At 39.9% G+C, this 18,349-nt stretch overlaps 1 protein-coding gene and 1 pseudogene across 1 annotated transcript in view; one reads left to right on the plus strand and one right to left on the minus strand.

The window, feature by feature from the left end:
* The window catches only part of LOC137291277 (uncharacterized), a 41,247-nt pseudogene extending 27,518 nt beyond the window's left edge, over nt 1-13,729 (plus strand).
* LOC137291278 (actin, cytoplasmic-like) overlaps nt 1-18,349 on the minus strand; it is a 162,525-nt gene that overhangs the window by 30,975 nt on the left and 113,201 nt on the right. The window lies entirely within an intron of this gene.

Raw genomic sequence — 18,349 nt, forward strand, 5'->3', positions numbered from 1 at the left:
TAAACGCAGCACAGAACAGAGCCACGCACGTCTTCCTCGGTCTACCATGTTTTGCTGCTAACAATACAGTGTGCACATGGGCTGGGTAATTCTGTGTTTTATTTCATGATGTTGTGGCACATATTGCAGTTATTACAGTTGTTGTATCTACATCAATGTGTAGGTATAGAAATTGTGAAACAAGACTGAGTCTGGGACCGAACGATATGTAACATCTGTCACCAACAGGTCTCAGAGAAACTTTCTGTCAAGGTTTAGATGCAGAGTAGCCCCCCTGAAGATTAAGAATGGACGATACACCAACCACCTGTGGAAGATAGGACTTTTCAATATGTACCACGCTGTTAAACTGCCCACTATATGCAGATGTCAGACATGACATGTATACCAAGTGTATTTTCGTGTGCACTGACTTCTCCGGTTTTAGTGACGTACAGAAAGTTGGTTTTATTCTCTCTTCACCTGAATTGATTTTATTAAGTACCAAGACCTGCAAAACCAGTTTAAGTACCCATGCATATTTTTTATATTATTTGATAATTAATTTATCGTTTGTAACATCTTGCGTATACATACGAAATGGAGTATTCCCCTTATATTTTACATCTTTAGGTTTTATGATCACTGTATACAACTCTGATTTAACAAATACTCTACTTACAATGTATGTTTATCTAATTATGTTGTGTATTTTAGTGCCCCTAGTGAGAAGCAGCGCATTGTTATTGCATGTAATTATCGATTTCGTTTTACTTCTTCTCTCATAACCCATTTTGGATGGCTCGCCTTCTTTTTATGTAAATTGTATATCTGTAGTTTATATTAAGACGTGAGGCGTGTCTGTCCGTCGGTCTGAATACTACAGCAACCCACATAGGGTCACATTACGTCACGGAGGCGCGTCCTCTGATTGGTTGACATTTGGTTCGCGGGAGACAATTGTGCACTGTTGTCAAAAAAGTCGATTTAACGTATTTACATGTGGAAATGAGTAGTTTTGATGACGGGATTTCATTAATAACGATATCAGTAAGTGATTTATGTATTTCTACCCCATAGAGTATATATGATCTTTAACGTCTTGCTCTGATTCCATTAACACCCTGTACCAACTCCCTGTACCAACTCCCTCAAACATTCTGCACTAGCTCTATTAACACCTTGCATCAACTCCTTTATCATGTCGAACTGACTCCCTTAACATCATGTATCGACTCTTTTAACATCCTTCACTGATTCTGTTAACACCTTGCATTAACTCCCTTAACATCCTGCACTGACTCTCTTAACATTATTGCACCGACTCCCTTCACATTTTGCAAATACTTTTTGACTTCCCGCTATGTTGTACTACTTTACATGTTGCATTAACTTCCCTTACATGTTTGCACTTTTTCCTCTGCATATAGCATGAAATTATGTTTTTCATTCCTCAACGCGTAACCTAAATTTGTGGATCACCATTATTCGTAGATCGTGGTAATTACCACGTTATCTCGTAGACTGTCTCGCATGATGTCACGAAGCTGTACGTTGACAGAACAACACCCGGCCCGTCCATTCAACACTGAGTGGGAGGCCAATTTGAAGTACACAACAGATTAATTCAGTCATGTGTTTTTGAGGAGTTTGTGTGTTTTAAAAACAATTTGTTCACCGTTGATATGCTACCTCCCGGACGCGATCTGACCCACTCAGCCACCGTACCTGCTTTAGACTACACGTTGTCTGACATTTTTGTGAGGTGGTGGTTGAGTAGGTTAAAGTGTGACACTTTGTGTGCTGAGTGTGTGGGTTGGAATCCCGGTTCACACTTACAACCCCGTTAATTTACCTTATGATCGGGGGTGGGGGGTTCATGCCGTTCCTAAATCTACCCACTCTTAAACTTGGAAAGATTGTGAGAAAAGAGAAATGTGGAACGGAATTTGGGATAGAGCTATATCAAAGCGTGGTAAATGCCGTCTTCGATTGGAATGCCTTACATTTTATAATTATGACGTTTTAAGACATGACACAGAAACCGATACTGTGCTTAAACTCTCAATCCGCACCTTCATGTTCTTAGGCAGAAGCTGGTACAGCTTTTGAATCACCACCCTGTTTGTATTTATTGTTTGTTATACACTGTCCGTAGACCTGTGACCTTCAAACTGAAAACAATATGTTTTCGACTTCAAAGAATCGACGGCATCAGATGGTTGGTTTGGTGATTTGCAATTCAAGCATGGGAAAATCCATAACGATACAAACAGAAATGACAGATTAATGGCATAAAATGGCACTTAAAGTGTGGCGGTTGTGTTTCCAAATTGACAATATTTAAAGACACCACAGCTGGGACGAATCCTACAATGTGTCTAAAAATACTAAACCCATCCCTTGTCACATAGTACAGGATACAAACAAGAAACATTAATTTCGTTCAGCTTCTATACAAAAGCTTGACGACACAGTTTGATCCAGGAGAGCCTATTGAACAGGTTTTGGTACTATGTAATTCAAAATTATAGTGTGGGTAAAGCGTTAGAAGCATTTTAATGGGAGACACCTATTGAAAAGCTGTCCATTTTATAGTAAGATATACCTACACTGTGGGGTAGTTTCAACATCTGTAATAACTGCAATAACATAAACAAACATGGCGGATACATACACCCATGGGCCCCAAGGGGCCAGTGAACAACGTTTAATCTTATTGAACACCTTGTGGACTGTTTGAAGCTTGGGTATCAGATCGTACACGTCAGCCGACATGCGTTAATCAAACAATTCGAATCTTGCAGCTTGCTGCTTTCCCTCAGGTAGTGTCTCAATAAAGACGCTAGGATGTAAATCCCTTTCTAAATATTCATCCTGACTACATTTGAACGTTTTATTAAAATTTAATAATAGGAATGCGAAGCAAATCATTTCGTAGCCATCGCTAGATTTTGCAAACGAGACAAGAATGACAAATTTAGAGTTATCTACCTTCCATCAATTTGTATTCACACAACATTGGCGATTTCAGCGTTTCTTGAGTGATTCAATGTTATTCGAGATAAAGAAGGACCAAGGAGTACCGAATGCAATGTACATCGCTTGTAAGTGGGGTACATTGAAAATGATAGAAGAACGCTAAGCCAATCAGAAAGCGACATTTATGTGTGAGGTAAGATAATGTCTTAATGGCAAAGCACATTTTAACCCATGAACAGGAAATTAACAATCTAAAGGTCCCGTTCCTTCATGAATATTTGGAACTGCACCACACTTGGTAAGGTGTCTGCATGTGTATTCCGCGTCCGCGCAGTGAACGCGTCCGTGAAAAGCAGGCACGGCAACTAATCTGGACGAATACACTCCAGGTGATTAAGCACGTGCAATACATGCTGACCGTGGCGTGAAATCAATACCGTTACTGTTCAATACGAGTCTCGTAGTGCGATTTAGTTCAGCTAGAAACCATCACGACACAAGTCAATTTAGATTCAAATATCCAAGTTAGGGAAGCATGGGCAAATTGTTCATTCCCAGGCAGGGGAGTTAGCCTGCAATAATACCATTGATATGGAAAAGACATGTGCAACCAAAGCAGACGCTATTTCAAAAAGTAGCATTACTACTGGTCTATCCAAGGGGTACGAGTTGGCCTACTTTTATTAGTACCACCAAACCCAAACCTTTCAAGCACAAACTTGATGATTTTGACCGGTGTGCCGTCCATAAATTTGTACACCCATACAAGTTTATATGGTGTACAAAAGCAATGCCTACTCTAGATATGATATATATGATAGGTCAAGAAACCAATTGCACTACTGGGATTCAAAGGAAAGTTTTCCAAAGAAACATTGGGTTTTGGAGGCGAAAACCGCTGTCAAATCGTAAGTATAGCGTTTGCAATACTTGCGTACAATAAAAAAATACCGTACAAATCGTACAAAAAAAATCGTACAATCATCTTTGTCGATGAAACATAGCTGCACGTACATCACATTGTCCCAAAATGTTCGCAACTTGATGGTGAGGTTGTAATAGACGGGGTTCATACTCCGTCCGGCACCGGACCTCGGCTTATTGTGGTTCATGCAGGGTCTGAAAATGGATTTGCCCCAAATGCTTTACTTGTATTTGATTCAAAGCTCAAATCAGCAGATTATCATAACTAGATGAATTTTGATATGTTTTCCAAATGGCTGCAGGAACGATTGATCCCAAAGATTCCACCCCACACCGTCATTGTCGTGGATAATGCGCCATACCACAGCAAGCAAGTGGACAAGTGACCAACAACGGCTAAAAGAAAAGATGACATAGAAGCTTGGTTACAAAGGCATAATATTTCATTTGATGATGAAATGTTCAAAGCCGAACTGTTGTTTCTGTCAAAATCCAACAAATCGGCACCTGTCTATAGAGTAGACACTATGTTGAAGCAACATAGACATAACATATTACGTCTTCCTCCTTACACGCAGAATTGAACCCAGTTGAGTGGATCTGGGCTAGTGTTAAAAGTTATGCTGCTACACAACACTTACAGTTCACAAAAACTTCGCTAAGAGAGGATAAATGAGAGAATGTCTGCAATCGGTGCTAAGGAATAGTCCGAATTTCGTAAACATGTCAAAACAATTGAAGATGGCCACTGGCAACGGGAAATTGTAATAGAAAAGGAAATTGACAGATTCGTGATCGATTTAGGGCTGACAAGTAATTCAGACACCGATTCCGATACAGAAAGTGACGACTTTGGTTTAAATTCAGTGTGTCTAATTCAGGAACCTCTATAATACATCTAATCAGTATTTGACCCCTGTGTGGAGAGGACGCACCCGACTACATATTGATTAATAATGCTGTGCAATATTACCGGTGAACCGGTACATACCGGTACAGTATCGCGCCACACGATTATCGCGATATGGCTCCGTTTCCGCAATATATTGGGTCATCCAGAGATAGCTCCTTTCGAATTATCTGCCCTTGATGTCCGTAGCAGCAAAATGTGCTCAGGTTGAAAATGTCTTCATAAGTGGCTCCAAAAGTGCCAAAATGCGCATTCTACCAAATGCTTTTGTATATGCTTGCTCCTTCATCAACATCATGTAGGAGAGAGCGTACGCTCCCAAACATCGTGCTGTAGAGAAACTGACATCCATAAATCTTGCTGTTCTTTCCTGCATTCAACTTCAGAGATTTCACCAATACTGTATTTGGTTCTGAGTTCTGAATGATCATTGTTTGTTTTATGATGGGACAAATGTTATCATGTTACCATAAAGGCCAAAGTCTCATACAGCTATAGACTATGATAACATTGTAGTTATGGATCTTAGTTATTGGGGATCACATGGGATTTTATGCCCAAGCAGTTCATTTAAATCATGTATTTGTTTTATTTAGCAATTGTTCATGTTAAAACATGTTTATATTGGAGTTGAATGTGCATGAATCTCTATAATACAGGTAAAAGTTACACACATATAGTTTTGCACTAAAGAATAAACGCTGATCATGAAATTCATGTTATACTAACGCCTTTATCATTATGTTCGCAAAACTCTGTTTGTAATTAGGCGTTTCAGTTTATCATTCTACAGTAAGGCTATGTATCATTTTATTTATCTGTAAGCCATTGTAAGCCGATACTTTTACATAGACTTACGACAGTCGAAGGGCTACGATCGCTTTGAGGAACGGGACCCCGATTACTTGCCTCGCCTGCCTGTCACAAATGCCTTCACTGCACTGGCTCTAGTAATTGTCAAGCACTAGTATGATGTAACAATCAAAACACGATTCGCAAGAGAAACTTAAACTTTTCAATATGTAGACAACAACCTGTTTCCCCCTTGTTTCAAATGGAATGTTCTGGAGGGCGTTCTCAAATATGCAAATTGGTACTATTTGTCAGGTCGTGGCTCATCTTGTACTTATCAATTAGTAGTTCATTGGCACTACAAGCATAAGCTGCTGGGAGGCATGTTGACCATTTGCAATTGCAGGATGCCAATTCCAACAGTTCCAATTCCCAGTGCTGGATTCTTTGTGATCAACACATGCTGAATTAAACCATCTCTTGTCTCCCAGACATCATGCATGGCTTGCAATGTCATTCTCCAGACACAGACCTGGTGGTTTGCTCGTTTCATCGTTGGATGGGGTTGTTCGAGATTTGTTGACCTGCTTCTTACAGTTAAGCCAGTACATGACACAACCTGCCTTTTTGTTTAGCCCTGCCATCAACTGTATAGAGACCGCAAATGAATCCCTCAGAAAGCTAATCGTTTCTGTAACTCACGGGATTCATTACGCAGGACTTATCTGATTTGGTGAACATCACTGTTAAGCAGAGAAGGCCGTGCCTTTATCTTTCCTGTTCCATTCGGTGAGAGCAGGCAGTATGTACAGAATCACCACCATCGAGACAAAAGGAACGTTTGTACCAGTTTCAGTAATAATCGACAACCGTATTCCATCTGTCAGAGACTGAGATTACCCTTTTTCGGGCGGGGAACCTTTACGTTCACATATCAGTACTGTTTGTTTAATGGTGTGTACATATAGTGAACATTCTCAATATTCATCGGGTTACTTCCTTCGAATATGAAATAGAAACAGAATAGATTACAAGTTTGGGCGAGTATTTTCTGATGAGGTGTGTTCTATTTAGAGAAAACGTACCCCTTTGATATAATGAATCTGTCAAACAGATAAATTTGATGAACACGAAAGGAAAACGTATCAATGACAATGTGGAAGACAACACTGGAATAGACCGATCCAGTCTGTCAATCAAAACTGGCGCATGCGTCGATTTCGGCCAATCAGCAGGCCGGGCGCGCATTGTGGATTTGTCAGACTTGTTTCCGGGGTCAAACGAAGCCTCCAAAGCGATGTGCTTCAAATTATTCCACTCAAACTCGCAATATCTATTATACATTGCTGCGATTTGATCAGTACCTTCAACAGGACCATTTTGTTGAAGACGAAAACATTGAGGTGGATCAAGCAATGCGATAGGCCTCACGATCAGGTAATTGTCGGCACCATCGTTCTCGAAACCTACGTCTGCTCGAAGTTGAGAATTTGCATGAACTTCCGCACTTTCGCACATGCGCAAACTCATTAACAATTAGAGGACAACAACTAACAGTTTAAGGCTTTGCAAGTATTATAAACACGTATGTTTTTTGTAACTACAACACTGTTTTTGCTTAACGGTTTAGTCAATGCTGGGCATTGATTTGGTAGACCATAAAGCTGAAACGAGACAGGCGAGAAGGCCGTGACACAATGTAAACAAATCGGACAGCGATCTAATTTCGGTTAGGGACGACCAGAATTGCAAAACACGTTACATTAAAGTACAAAGTGATGCATATAGCTGCCTTCGATCTTACATATTCTTATATTTGTCACAAATTTTATGATGTTGTCAAGTTTCAAAAGCACAATCTGAATGGCTACTGTGCAGTACACTATCTGTTAATAGCGAAAAATATTTGCGGAGTAATATTTTTTAATCAAAGGGACAGTGTAAGCAGATGCCAATCACGCAATATCCAAAATATGAAAAGCATTTCAAATGAGTGTCTATAAAACCATGCCTTAAATATCTTGGAATTTCTATAAACAGGTGTGGGTCGAGACGAAAACTATGCGAGAAGAATAGTGACTTTCTGGAATATTGGAGGGAATTAAATAAAATTGTATTTCTTAACTAAGACAATATTATTTGTTTTTAATTTTTGTTACATTATAATTTTTTTCATGCAGGAGAGGTACATTGATACAACTGTCATTTTCATTACTTCACTGGAAATTATAGCAAGAGATCTTTTAAGAATCTTGCATCCTTTAGTAAACGTAGAAAGGTAATAAAATAAATAATACTATAATTAATTTATATATAATTATACCTTACTGCCATACTAGATTCCTTTGGTTTGAAGGCAGAATCAGACATGCTTAGACAACACTATCGACATGTCCGGCAGAGCAATAACATGACACTAACTTAGTTTCTTGGCCCCTGCTTTACGATGTTTTTTTATAAAAAAATAATATATTCGCTGGTGAGATTCGTCTGAAAGTGATTACTTGTATCGTAACTCATATAAAAGTTATTTCAACATCCAGAGAGTTTTTGTTAAAAAAAAGACAACAACAAATGCTACGTTTTGGCCACAAACTGGTCTGGAATCATTCAGTCTTGGAACAGAATAACTTACAAGCTCACAGTTGACTATTCATGTAACTGGAATGAAGATTGAAATACAATGCTTCTTAGAAATCACCAGCTTGGGGGAGGTTACCAATGTTTCATGACTGAGCCAAAGTGTTGTTTATTAAGATGGACAAATTGTTCAAGGTTTGTTGATGCATGGTTATTTGGAAAATCAGCTTCATATTAAATTGTACACTGGTTTGCAGAATGTGAATGCTTTAGGGCATTTTCCTAAAGTTTGTAAAGACTTTTACCACATTTTGAAACAACTTTAATATGTTTTTGATGACATTAGTAAGTACTCCAGAAAAGGAAATAGATCAAATTTTGTGTTATGTCCTCTAGGGATATGGTCTCTGATATAATAAAACAAAGGTTATTATCATCATTGTTTAAGAAGCAATTATAATTGACAAAAGTATTTTTATTGACAAAAGCTTTGAACTTTTGAGATATTCTTTGCACCTTATGTCCATTAGTAATTATCTCTGAAGAAGCCTTGTTAATTGTTTTGGTAACTGTGGATCCTCTGTTCAGAGATTTCCAGAGATTGTTTCTGGAAGATAGGTTAGTGTACAGGTGCAGAGTGTATCTTGGATGTTCTTTGTGTTATAGTGGTGTTATATACCTGAACATAAAATCTGGCAGTTCATGAAGTCCAGTATTGTGGAAGTTTGTAAATTAGAATTCCACAACAAAGTACACACAGACAAATAAACTGATAATAAACTGACAAATAAGAAGATGATTAAAAAATATATTACCATATATTCAGTGTCATTTTAGGATGGTGTACAGATTTGAAGAGGGAAGTTTTACTGAGATTTGCTGAAGATTAGCTGCTAATAAATATATTTTTCTGCGTTGTTAGTCAAAGGTAATAAACTCACGATTTCACCTAAATAATTGAACTAAATTTGAACATCGGATAAACGATCGAACTGAAGGCTCCTCGCTCAGTGTTGACGATCTATTTATAGATACCGAAACGATCTGCAGCTGGAACATGTGGTTGTGTTCCCGGTTATTATAAAATTACTATGGGAATCTAGGAGTAAAAAAAAAAAAACATACTTTAGAGTGAGAATACCTCTCTTGGACTGAGCCTGGTCTTTCTGTCCCATGCCCATGATCATGCTCTGGAAAAGGTGAGACAACATTCCTGTGCCATTATCAATTTTCAAGTTGTCTTATAAATGTCACATTAACACAAAGAAAGTAATGTTCACCAGAATAGTTATACAATGTTCCCACCTCATAACGGGAACCGAAGGTGACGTGACGATGTTTCCACTAATAATCGTTCCCTCGTCCAACTTAACTTCAATACATATACTGAATAGCTATTGAGATCTCCTATAATTGCTAGGGTGCTATCACAGGTTTACCCAAGCGTAATATTGCATCACGTTTGCCTTTGACTTGGGTAAAATTCATTCCAACATACCCCTGTGCATGTATGTGTGAAGCTTTTCATATCCATATTTGGACCGAAAATTTGAAACACATTGACTGGGCTTCCTTCCTTCCAATAATGATGGGAGTGTTAGTCTAAAATCTTTTGCGGATATATATAGTTTTGAGAGAGTCATTGGAATCCATACGTCTATTTGTGAAATGAGATGGCCATGCTCTGAATAAACACCGCCTTTCAATTCACGTTCAGATGTCAGACCTGTTGTCTCGTCCCGCGATCTTTGGGAGAAATCAAACTGTGCATGGTTTGGTGCAGTATCCATATAGAAGCACGCATGTATACATGTATAATACAAATGTGATAGTTGTACATAAACATACACGTGGTGAAGTGATTTATACTCTAGGGTATATGGAACTTTCAGTGTGCTTAATGGGCACTTTACAAGACATGTTGGAGCTTGCGGTGAAGCAACGGATTCGATATTTGTTGAACTGGACTGAAATGAAACATTCTCAGGAACAGCGAAAAACAAGGATGGTGAAACACACCAGCACCATGTTTGATTCGAACGTCAAAACACAACAGCTTATGGTATCTGGGCCCTAGCAGTTGTGAATCGGTTCCGAGGTATTTGGAGAACAACATAGGGTTGATGAAGACCTACAGCCGTCACACACAATATAGAATAATTACCTGATGTCATGGACGACCCACGAAGGAGGGAAAGACAGTTCTTGGTGCGTCATCAGACTTACACATGCCGGAGCCGTTGTCGATAACCAAAGCAGGTCACACATTTTGGAAGAACGATATGAGGCGTGTTTCACCACTATTTCTGTATGGCTGACTGCACCTGTCTAAACGGACGGGTTTATATACCTCTATTTAGTCAATGTAACGCTTGATATGACATTTAGTAGAGCGGCAACGTGGTGTGTTGGTTGACGAACTTGAAATCATACAGTCACAGGTTTTCGCCATGGATGGGAAAGACCATTATGATTTATTGTAGAACAATCCCTCCATAGCACCTGACCTGGTTCTAGGACATGTATTTCGATAGTTTAACTTCACACAGTAATCTGAACATTCGAGCTGTTACCGAAGTAATATACACCGCTGTATATAGAAAACTGGAGAGAGAAAGGTCACTGGTTCGATCTCCAGTCGTGTCATATACACAGACGTTGAAAGACAGTACTCTTGTTACCCTGTCTGAACCTCATTCAAAGCACAGACGGGTCATAGGATGTTGATCTAAATCAGGAAATGATAAATTACAGATCAAGAGGGCCGATTATGACAACACAAAAACATTATTTAATGCATTCGATGACCAACACCGAAAACAATGACATGGAGTTTCAACACCATACTAATCTGCTATTATTAACGAGGGATAATATGAATTAGTTTTCGTAAATGAGTAGACATGGTTTATACCTCTTTTAGCAATATCACAGCAATATGCACAACAGGGATCCTTTGGGGGATTTAAAACCGATGCCTTCGGTTATAACCAGTGAACATTTCAACCAGCATGTGTATATCTACCAACATCTACCCATATATTCCTCAATAGCAACAACGACACGTATTTCGATATAAAAAAGAGGCATAGCACAACAATAGCTGACTGTGTGACTGTGGGTGTATTATCTCTGATTGTAGGTTACCTGAGCAACAGTGATTGTTAGTTGTATCAAACACAAACGTTCGCACGCAATTTGAATGACAAAAGGGGACAATCACTGAATACTTGTACAGAAAATGTATTTCATCTATCCCTCCTTGAGAGACTCGTGCAGCTATTGCCATGCTTCACAGGCTTCAATACATGTAGTATGATATTGTCATATAAGGAATCACTGTTGCTGATTTCCGAGAAGTGCTTTCATCGGTGCACATAAAAAAACAGCTGTTGAGGATGTCGAATCATTCAGTCCCTAGTCGGCGTACAACAAGGAACGATACTCGCTCCTATACTATTCTATCAAAATGTGTGACGAAGATGTTGCTGCATTGGTTATTGACAACGGTTCCGGCATGTGCAAGGCTGGGTTCGCCGGTGATGATGCCCCAAGGTCTGTTTTCCCTTCCATCGTGGGTCGTCCCCGTCATCAGGTAGGACACTTCTGTTTTGGTCTACTGACTAATATTGACTCATCCAGTGGGTCAACTGGACTTGTTATTGTTACGGATATCATGACTTTTTTTTGGATATGACGATATCCTATCATGTTTTTTTATTTATATATATTTATATAGCGCCAATATCCTGATCACCTGCTCAAAGGCGCTTTGTTTTCCCCTCGATCATTGGATGTCTCAAATGGCACAGTTATCAATCTCCACTTCTCTGGGGACCATACAAATCTTGGAACCACTAGGCGCTCCGAGTTAATGTGGCCTTCTCATGCTTACGAGGTACCCATTTACAGCTGGGTGGAATGGGATACATAGTCACAACACTTTGTCCAAGTTTACTGTACGTTGATGTAGGGGTTGTGACTGAAGGAGTCTGCAAGTTGACTCCAAGGTTTTAACACCTGGTCACAGGTAGACTCGATCCCGTAACCTCAAGCTCGCTGGATCACTAGCCTGGCACTTTAACCAGCTCGCCCACCATGCCCCCATTATTTATGACGTAGAAGAATGAACTACACGCATTTACCTTCATGTATGGTTATTGATTGAAATCACGTTTATATCAAGGGTATATTAAACGCATACATCGTTATAGAGAGTGTAAACATGACATCAAGACAATCATCAATAGACCAAACATTTAAGGTTGAATAATTCTTTGTCAACTCTTTGTCTTTAAACTAAAAGTGTGAAATTAAATACGCACCGTCAGTAGAAATGTGACTCAACCTGCTGTAGAATTTTACTCTTCGCAAATTATGTCTTATTATGTATGTTAAAACACAATTATGGTTAAATGTTTTGTAAATACGAGGACGAAATTGTCATATGGTGAAAATGAAAATGAATATAAAAATGTAAGTACATGTAATACTGTATATCAAAGCATAGTTACCGATACGTCACTATAATATTTCAACTTTCCAGGGCGTGATGGTCGGAATGGGTCAAAAAGACACTTATGTTGGTGACGATGCTCAGTCCAAGAGAGGTATTCTCACTCTAAAGTACCCTATCGAACACGGTATCGTCACCAACTGGGACGACATGGAGAGGATCTGGCATCACACCTTCTACAATGAGCTTCGTGTGGCTCCAGAGGAGCATCCCGTCCTCCTAACAGAGGCACCCCTCAACCCCAAGGCCAACCGTGAAAAGATGGCCCAGATCATGTTCGAAACCTTCAATACTCCAGCTATGTATGTAGCCATTCAGGCTGTTCTTTCTCTGTACTCTTCTGGTCAATACTACAGGTATTGTTTTGGACTCCGGTGATGGTGTCACCCACACTGTTCCCATTTATGAAGGCTACGCTCTTCCCCACGCGATAATGAGATTGGACCTTGCTGGCCGTGACCTTACCGATTACATGATGAAGATTCTGACTGAGCGTGGTTACTCCTTCACCACCACCGCTGAAAGAGAAATCGTCAGGGACATCAAAGAAAAATTGGCGTACGTTGCTTTAGACTTTGGACAGGAAATGCAGGCTTCTACGTCTTTATCTTCCCTGGAGAAGAGCTACGAGCTTCCCGACGGACAGGTCATCACCATTGGCAACGAGAGGTTCCGTTGTCCAGAGGTCCTCTTCCAGCCATCCTTCATGGGTATGGAATCAGCCGGTATCCACGAAACAACATACAACTCCATCATGAAGTGTGATGTTGATATCCGTAAAGATTTGTATGCTAACACTGTTCTCTCAGGAGGTACCACCATGTTCCCAGGTATCGCAGATAGAATGCAGAGGGAGATCACAGTCCTTGCACCACCAACAATGAAGATCAAGATCATCGCTCCTCCAGACAGAAAATACTCCGTGTGGATCGGTGGCTCCATCCTTGCCTCCCTTTCGACCTTCCAGCAGATGTGGATCAGCAAGCAGGAGTACGATGAGTCCGGCCCATCCATTGTACACAGGAAGTGTTTTTAGTGACTGGAATGGCATAGACTGTACCATTTAAGGAAACACGATTAATCACCTCATGGTGAAAGTGCATAACTGTCCATCTTATTTTTTTGCGTAACGTACTTTATGTATCTTTGGCCAATTTTATTGTTTACCTGGAATAATTATATGTAAATACCTATATATATGTTTGTGCGTTATATATGTGTGTGTACATATATTCACTCCAACATGGTAAAGAGGAGGGGGTGATTCAGCAGCTGCAACTCATGCTGGAAACAGGATGGTTTAGATATAGTGTCCACTGCCGTACGGGAGTTGCTCGTAGTACATGGTTTAACAGTTGTAAGCCGAGAGGTGAGGACGCGGATGTATATATTATCATATAAAACTCAAAAGTCAAACTTTCGACGTCTGCATCGAAAATATAAAAGATCCAAAATGCATGGAATTTTGAAGGGCATTTAGAAGTGGAAAGCTTAAGCGTGACCAGATTTAAGGATGTCCATTTCTTTATTGTTGATATTCGGAGCGTATGCTTGCTCCTTCATCAGGAATTCGGACCTAGCTCAGCCACACACCTCACAGATGTTTGGTGATAAATGTAAAGATGATAGGCAACATGAAGCTAGAAACGGATTCGAGATTCGGCATTCGAATCCCGAATCTGAAAAAAGATTCGAATCCCGAATCCCAAATCCCGAATCCCTAATCCGTTTCTAACTTCATGTTGCTAAGATGACATACCTCAGGGTGTTGACGATATTGAAGCATTAGATGAAGTACGGGAAAGGGATTTACAGACGAGGTTTGGGAAACTGCCAAAAATCTCGAGGCCCATATAATGTTACAAATGAGCACATTATACCCATGGGGCAGTGTCTTATCACACATCTTTGTGACCTGTTTACAGTGGGTCGCTATGTGCCTTTGAAAAGCTAATAATAATAATAATAATAATAATAATAATAATAATAATAATAATCTTTGCAATCAATCCGTCTTTGCAATCAATTTAACGTCTTTGCAATCAATTTAGCGTCTTTGCAATCAATTTTCCGTCTTTGCAATCAATTTACAGAGACTGTCCAACACCTTGTTAGTGGATGCCCTTCCTTGGCACAAACAGCATATCTTAAAAGACATGATGGCATGGCTCGCTGCTTTTATTATCGTCTCCGCCATGCCTGTGGCTTTGACTCCGAGGTCCATCCATGGTACGACCCTGAGCATGTCCAGGGCGTCCTGGAAAATGACAGCTACAAACTTCTCTGGAATAGGCCAATATACAGCCTGAGACGAATTCCAGCCAACAAACCTGATCTTGTCCTTTTTGATAAAGCCAATGGAATTATTTATATCATAGAATTTTCTGTCCCTTTTGACAGCAATGTGATTGGCAAGATTCAGGAAAAGCATGATAAATATGCGGACCTCGCCTTTGAAATGTCTCGCTTGCATCCCAAGTACACTGTCGTCAGGCTCCCCATTGTTCTCGGTGCCCTTGGTTTGGTACCTCCTGATCTCTTGGCGCAGATGAGGAGAGTGCCCGGGTTCTCCACCGGGAGCACAGCCCTTCTGACAATCTGGGTAATGCAGAAGGCTGCAGTGTTGGGGAGCCTTCATATTCTCCGAAAAGTTCTTGGTGGGTTCGACTAGGCAGTGTTTCCTGGGAGAAGTCCCATTCGCTGTCTGGGCTGCGTGTAGAGGGGGCGAGGGCCCTGAGCTGATGATGAGCTTGACCAGCCTGACTGTGCCAGGATCACCCGAACCCTCTCTGCTGTATTTTCATTCTAATCTGTAAAAATAATAATAATAATAATAATAATAATAATAATAATTAATGTGGAAGCTCTTCATGACAGAATTTTATTGTGTACTTTTGCACATATTTATTTGTCAGATGATCCTCTGGTGATGCACGTCAAGATTCATGATGAAAGCAAGGAATTCCACAGCTACTTTAAGCGTGCCAAGGTTGTTGGAGACAATTTGAAATTTGACGTTGATTTTGTTGATGGCGATGTACTGCTGGACGGTACAGTGATGGGAGTAAACCAGGTGAAGTCTTTCACCAAGTCTGCCCAGAGTCGGTCCTTTGTGGAGAAGCTGTCTGAGAAGCCATTGCATCGTGTTTACATGCAGTGTGTGGAACAGAACAGCAATCCAACCGACTCCTTCGCCTGGATGAAGTCGGCTGGTCTCAAATGTGAAACTGAGGGCTTCCTTTTTGCTGCTCAGGACCAGTCACTTCCCACTCGCAATCGCCAGAATGTTATTCTTAAAGAAAATATCAATATGAAATGTCGTCTTTGCAATGAATTTACAGAGACTGTCCAACACCTTGTCAGTGGATGCCCTTCCTTGGCACAAACTGCATATCTTAAAAGACATGATGGCATGGCTCGCTGTTTTTATTATCGTCTCCGCCATGCCTGTGGCTTTGACTCCGAGGTCCATCCATGGTATGACCCTGAACATGTCCAGGGCGTCCTGGAAAATGATGCTTTTAAACTTCTCTGGAATAGGCCAATATACAGCCTGAGACGAATTCCAGCCAACAAACCTGATCTTGTCCTTTTTGATAAAGCCAATGAAATTATTTATATCATTGAATTTTCTGTCCCTTTTGACAGCAATGTGATTGGCAAGATTCAGGAAAAGCATGATAAATATGCGGACCTTGCCTTTGAAATGTCTCGCTTGCATCCCAAGTACACTGTCGTCAGGCTCCCCATTGTTCTCGGTGCCCTTGGTTTGGTACCTCCTGATCTCTTGGCGCAGATGAGGAGAGTGCCCGGGTTCTCCACCGGGAGCACAGCCCTTCTGACAATCTGGGTAATGCAGAAGGCTGCAGTGTTGGGGAGCCTCCATATTCTCCGGAAAGTTCTTGGTGGGTTCGACTAGGCAGTGTTTCCTGGGAGAAGTCCCATTCGCTGTCTGGGCTGCGTGTAGAGGGGGCGAGGGCCCTGAGCTGATGATGAGCTTGACCAGCCTGACTGTGCCAGGATCACCCGAACCCTCTCTGCTGCATTTTCATTCTAATCTGTAAAAAATAATAATAATAATAACGAAAAATGGTTTTATGACGGTACGAGCATGAACGTTTTACCTCATTATAAATATCTTGGCATTGTCTTTACATCGAAATTGTACTGGTCTAAAGCATGTGAAACATTAGCTTTACAAGCTAGGAAGGCTTCAATTCCTATTTTTTCTCTATTCAAGACATATCAAAGTATATCTCTGTCTGTGGCATCCACTATATTCGATAGCAAAATTGCACCAATTTTACTTTATGGTGCACAGCTATTATTTCAAAAGATACCTCCGTGTTAGCAAAAATGTATCGTCAAATATTGTACTCGGTGAAACGGGTAGAAGCCACCTTTGTGTGCAGTATTTCACCCGTTGTATAAAATACTGGTGTAGACTCCTGAATATGGAAAGTTATCGCATCCCAAAGGCATGCTATGAATTGCTAAAGAGATATGACGACAGTGGTGGTCACAATTGGGTATCCCATGTACGTTTACTTCTATTTCATTCTGGATTTTCTTTTGTGTGGTTATCGCAAGATTGTGGAGAGGTAACAAGCTTTATTAATGTTTTTTAACAGAGATGTAAAGATATAGATTTCCAGAATTGGTATGCAAAAATCACTTCTTCGTCATTTTTAAATCATTACTCATCTTATAAATCTGTACTTGAACCTGAAAAATATATATCAGAGTTTTGTTACGAAAAAGATCTTTTACGTGTTTTATTTAAATTCAGATGCATGAGTCATAAACTTAAAATTCAACACCGTCGCTATAATAGGATAAACTCTGATTCCATTAAATGTGATAAATGTAACTGTAATTTACTACAAGATGAGTATCATTTCTTGCTCGTATGTCCATTTTACTCACAACAACGTTCTATGTACATTCCTGATTTTCATATTATATCCCCAACCAGATCAAACTTTACTCAGTTGCTTGCAACAAAGAACATAAACCTACTAAAAAATGTTGCAATTTACCTGAAACTATGTCTACCCGTATAAACTTGTTCACCTGTCCATGTGCTATATTATGCTCATTTAATTGTACTCTTGGTCATGTGACCATAAACACCGAATAAAGCTCTTCCTTCCTTCCTCTTCCTACTTAAACACATAGAAACTAAGTTACTTGAAAATACTCCTTATTTCACTGAATATACACCACTTTGGATTTACAAATGAAAATGGGGCAGTTATGAGCGCTTTTGCTCTTGTCGAAAGTGACAGATTTTGCATTGAGAGAAACTCTACAGCATATACTGCCTTTTCAGATAACGAATAGCATTTGACAGAAATTCTTTCCATATATGTATGCCAGTGTATTAGCATGCTAATCACACCTTGTACTTTTGTAAAGTCAGTTTAGGAATATAAAGTACCAAATTCATCGTTTTGAGCTGTGTGTATATTTTTGTATATTGATCATTTCATTCACCATGTTTATTATAATCATATACATTTCTGAATGATACTGGCATATACGTTAACTGTTTAATTTTGTGTTGTAGAGGCTAAATATCAGAATGTCAAACCCTAGCAGTCATTAACATCACTCATATCGATCTAAGCGCTTTGCCCAGTAGGAGGTGTGTCACTGTTTACGTA

The sequence above is a fragment of the Haliotis asinina genome, chromosome 7, assembly GCF_037392515.1.
Source record: "Haliotis asinina isolate JCU_RB_2024 chromosome 7, JCU_Hal_asi_v2, whole genome shotgun sequence".
Taxonomy (NCBI): domain Eukaryota; kingdom Metazoa; phylum Mollusca; class Gastropoda; order Lepetellida; family Haliotidae; genus Haliotis; species Haliotis asinina.